Source organism: Tamandua tetradactyla, chromosome 5 (genome assembly GCF_023851605.1).
Source record: "Tamandua tetradactyla isolate mTamTet1 chromosome 5, mTamTet1.pri, whole genome shotgun sequence".
In the NCBI taxonomy this organism is placed as follows: Eukaryota; Metazoa; Chordata; class Mammalia; order Pilosa; family Myrmecophagidae; genus Tamandua; species Tamandua tetradactyla.
Window position 1 is genome coordinate 147,583,504 of NC_135331.1, and position 5,593 is coordinate 147,589,096.

Sequence of the window (5,593 nt, forward strand, 5' to 3'; positions counted from 1 at the left end):
GATGCTGCTGCAGAGCTCAGCTCGCTGCCTTATCAAGATTGCAAGATTATCAAGCCTCGGGGAAGATGTCTCGCCTGGCCGAGGGGGCCCTTCCCCGGCGCCCACAGGACTGCCTCACAGCTCTGGCCGCCTGGCTGCCGGGTCCCTTTCTGGCTAACAGCACGCAGGCTATCCTGGCCCAAGAGTTTAACATCTATCCTGTACCTCCTTTGGTTTTTCAACAGTTGCCCTCACATTATCCACAGCTTAGAAAGGGAAAACGACCAGGGAGGTCCCCAGTGGAAATACAACTGGCTCTCCAGCATGGCACGGGCTACCGCTGCCACGGGGAACCTGCTTTTGTGTGGGCAGTGAAAAGAAATGATGGAGCCTCTTTATTTGGAGATATTGTTATTCCTGCTATCTTGCCTCACCTCGGCCACTTATATTGGTTCAGCAGGTTCCAGATGGCTCCCAAACCCATGCAGGTTGGAGCCACAGCTTTTCATGGAACAAACACAGAAGGGGATGTCAGAAGTCCCCTGAGCTCAACTCTTTTGAGGTCTAGACCAAAACTGAGATGGAGCCCAATCTGGTTTTCTGAAAGAAGTCGAGGCCTTTATTTTCCTCAGGTCGTCCTCTCTTGCACCTACGGTAGGAAGAATGAGCGTAATCGGCCAGCTTGGCAGGCCCTCCGATTTCATGCCCCTCCTCTCCGAGGCCCATCCCGTGGTCTCTGTGGCTTCCCTGCATTACAGCTTTAGCCACAGGTGGGTCCTCAGCCCAGGGGCCCAGATCCGACTGGTGCCTGCAGTCCATACCCTTTGACCCACTTTTTAAAAAAAATCATTATTTTTATTTTTAAAGTTAATTGAGAAACTTTCACACACATACAGTCCATCCATAGTATACAATCAGTGGCTCACAATATCACATGGTTGTATATTCATCACTGTGATCATTTTTTAAAACATTTGCATCACTCCAGAGAAAGAAATAAAAAGAAAAAACTTTTACCCTTTCCTCTCATTGACCACTAGTATTTCAATCTACCTAATTTTTCACCCCTTATCCCCCCTATTATTTATTTATTTTTATCCTTATTCTTTTACTCATCTGTTCATACCCTGGATAAAAGGAGCATCAGACACGAGGTTTTCAAAATCACACGGTCACATTGTAAAAGCTATATTGTTATACAGTCATCTTCAAGAATCAAGGCTAGAGGAACACAGCTGAATGGTTTCAGGTACTTCCCTTTAGCCACTTCAATACACCACAAACTAAAAGGGATATCTATATAATGCATAAGAATAAACTCCAGGATAACCTCCAGACTTTCTGAAATCTCTCAGCCACTGAAACTCTATTTTGTCTCATTTCTCTCTTCCCTCTTTTGGTCAAGAAGCTTTTCTTAATCCCATGATGCCAGCTCCTGGCTCATCCCTGGAATCCTGTCCCACATTGCCAGAGAGATTTACACCCCTTGGAGTCATGTTCCATGTAGGCGGGAGGGCAGTGAGTTCATCTGCCAAACTAGTTTAGAGAGAGAGGCCACAACCGAGCAACAAAAGTGGTTTTCTGAGGGTGACTCTTAATCATCATTATAAGTAGGCTTAGCTTCTCCTCTGCAGGAAGAAGTTTCATAGGGGTGAACCCCAAGATTGAGGGCTCAGCCTATTGGAGTGGTTGTCCCTACTACTTGTGAGAATATCAGGAATTCCCCAGGTGGGGTAGTTCCCCCAAGGGGACTTTTCAAATGTGTTTTTATTCTTTGCCAAAATTACTCTGGGATATATTCAGGCATCACACTAGACTGTAGAAACCAATAAGATCTCACACTGTTCAAGATTCCATGTAATTATTGTGTTTAAATAAATTGACCATACAAGTTAAATTAGATAATGCACTACCCAAAATATAAATTTTGTACCAAATAAACATCTCTCCCTTTGGTCTTACATAGAAGTTATAGGTTTAAAATATGGGCCATATCATCCTGTACCCTATATTCTGATTTACCTTAGTTCTACCCAGAGCACCTTCATTCATACTGCTTGTTAAAGACTGATAACTTTTTCAACTTTTAAAACAGTTGTTGTGTGAGGTAATGCTGACTTTCTTAGAGCTCTAACTCAGAGTCTCACATAAATACGCAAAGTTTCAGGGCATGACCAGGTTATACACAAATAGCTCAGTATCTCAGAATTTAGAAATAACAGTTACAACTCCAGAATAGATTTGACTACTGTAAAAATTTATAATCTAGGACCCTTTACGATAGGCCCCAACCTGATAACCCATGCTCTCGACTTCAATTCTCTGAGTTTGTATATTATAGTTAGTCCATATGAGTGATGCATGATATTTGCCTTTTTGTTTCTGCCATTTCATTCAACATACTGTCCTTAAGGTTCATTCACCTAGTTGCATGCCTCACAACTTCATTCCTTCTTGCAGCTGCTTAGTACTCAGTTGTGTATGTACACCACAGTTCCCACTTCCATTCCTCAGTCATTGTACCTTTAGGCAACTGAGCTGGTTTGAAAGGATGTATGTCCCCTAGAAAAGCCATGTTTTAATCCTAATCCCATTTTGTAAAGGCAGCCATTTCTTCTAATCCCTATGTAGTATTGTATATTTGAAACTGTAATTAGATCATCTCTCTGGAAATGTGATTTAATCAAGAGTGGTTATTAAAATAGATTAGGTGGAAACGCGACTCCACCCATTTGGGTGGGTCTTGATCAGTTTACTGGAATCCTATAAAAGAAGAAACATTTTGGAGAAAGAGAGTTTCGGAAAGCGCAGAGCAGAAGGACATACACATGAGAAGCAGAAAGAACCAGCCAGTGACCTTTAGAGATGAAGAAGGAAAACGCCTCCTGGGGAGCTTCATGAAACAGGAAGCCAGGAGAGAAAGCTATCAAATGACACCATGTTCGCCATGTGCCCTTCCAGCCAAGAGAGAAACCCTGAATGTCATCGGCCTTCTTGAACCAAGGTATCTTTCCCTGGGATGCCTTTGCTTGGACATTTCTATAGACTTGCTTTAACTGAGACATTTTTTTTTTGGCCTTAGAACTGTAAACTAGCAACCTGTTAAATTACCCTTTTTAAGAGCCATTCCGTTTCTGGTATATCGCATTCCGGCAGCTAGCAAACTAGAACAGCAACCTTCATCCATTGCAAATTGTGAATGCTGCTGCTATAAATACTAATGTGCAAATTTCCATTCCTGTCCCCACTCTCAGTTCCTCCAGGTATATACCTAGCAATGGGGTTGCAGGATCATATGGCAACCCCACCCCTTGCCTACTGTGGAACCACCACGCTGCCTTCTGGAGGGGCTGCACCTCTCAGTTTCCCTACCGACAGTGACTAGGTACATCTCTTTCTCCACATTTTCTCTAGCACTTGTTTCTCTCTGTTCGTTTTTTTTTTTTTTTTTTTGAGGTGGGGGGTGCAAGGTCCAGGAATCGAACCCGGGTCTCCCTCATGGAAGGTAAACATTCTACCACTGAACCACTCGTGCACCCAACTCTCTATTCATTTTTAGACAGTTTTATTAACTGTCTAAACTTAAGGAATTAGCCATGCCTTTTGCCACCATAATCTATATGAAGACGTTTCCTTTTCTTCTGCAAAGAATCCATACCCCTCCCATATACACACACACACACACACACACACACACACACACTGATTGTTGACGTTTAGTTTGGGCACAATGCCTTTGTTATATTCAGTGGAAGCATATTACAATGTTACCTATCTTGCATTGACTGTATTTTTTCCTGTATACCATCCATTTCAATACCTTGCAATGTTGACATTCATTTGTTCTCCCTCATGCAAAAAACGTTCTTATATTTGTACATTCAATCACCATTATTGTCCACTCTAGGCATTCCTAAGTAATATCATCTCAGTCTTTATCCTCTATCTTTTCTTCTGGTGTCATATGTGTCCCCAGCGCTTCTCCCTCAACCATACTCACAGTCAGCTTCATTCAGTGTACTTACATTATTGTGCTACCATTAAGTAGTATTGTGCTATCCATTTCTGAATTTTTACAATCAGTACTGTTACAAAATCTGTATTCCTTCAGCACCAAATGCCCAATCTCTACTCTCTTTCTATCTCCTCATAACCTATGTTCTTAACTTAAACTCTCAAAGCTCACTCACTAATGTTAATTCAAATTAGTGAGACCATACACAGTATTTGTCCTTTTGTTTCTGGCTAACTTCACTTAGCATAAGATCCTCAAGGTTCATCCATGCTGTTACATGCTTCATGACTTTATTCTGTCTTACAGCCGCTTAAAAGTCCATTGTATGTATATACCATAGCTTGTTTAGCCTCTCATTTGTTGATGGACATTTGGGCTGTTTCCATCTGTGCTGGTTTGAAAGGATGCATGTCCCCTAGAAAAGCCATGTTTTAATCAAAATCCCATTTCATAAAGGTAGACTAATCCCTATTCAATACTATATGTTTGAAACTATAATCAGATCATCTCCCTGGAGATGTGATTTAATCAAGAGTGGTTGTTAAGCTGGATTAGGTGATGACATGTCTCCACCCATTTGGGTAGGTCTTAAGAAGTTTCTGAAGTCCTATAAAAGAGGAAACATTTTGGAGAATGAAGGAGATTCAGAGAGAGCAGAGAATACTACAGCACCATGATGCAGAGTCCACAAGCCAGCAACCTTTGGAGATGAAGAAGGAAAATGCCTTCCGAGGAGCTTCATGAAACCAGATACCAGGAGAGAAAGCTGGCAGATGACACCGTGTTCGCCATGTACCCTTCCAGTCGAGAGAGATGCCCTGACTGTGTTCACCATGTACCTTCTCACATGAGAGTGAAACCCTGAACTTCATCGGCCTTCTTGAACCAAGGTACCTTTCCCTGGATGCCTTTGATTGGACATTTCTATAGCTTGCTTTAACTGGGACATTTTCTTGGCCTTAGAACTGTACACTAGCAAACTAGAGCACCATCTCTTGGCAATAATACATAATGCTGCTATAAACATTGGTGTCTTTTTATGGATGTCCATTTGTGTCTTTGCCTTTAGTTCCTCTAAATATATACCTAGTAATGGAACTGCTGGATCATATGGCAACTCTATACTTAGCTTACTGAGGAACCATCAAACTGCCTTCCAGAGCAGTTGCACCATTTTACATTCCTACCAACAGTGGATAAGTATGCCTCTTTCTCCACATCCTCTTCAGCACTTGCTGTTTTTTGTTTTTTTGATAATGACCATTCTAGTGGGTGTGAGATGGTATCTCATTGTGGTCTTGATTTGCATTTTTCCTACTAGCCAGTGAGGTTGAGCATCTTTTCATGTGCCTTTTAGTCATTTGTATTTCCTCTTCTGAAAAGTGTCTGCTCACTTATTTTGCTGACTTTTTAAAAATTGGGCTGTCTTTCTGTTGTTGAGTTGTAGAATCTCTTTATATATTCTGAATATTAGACCCTTATCTGATATGTGGCTTCCAAATATTGTCTCTCATTGTGTAGGCTGCCTTTTACTTTTCTGACAAAGTTCTTTGATGCACAGAAGTGTCTAATTTTTTTTCTGTTGTTTTTTCTTTTTTG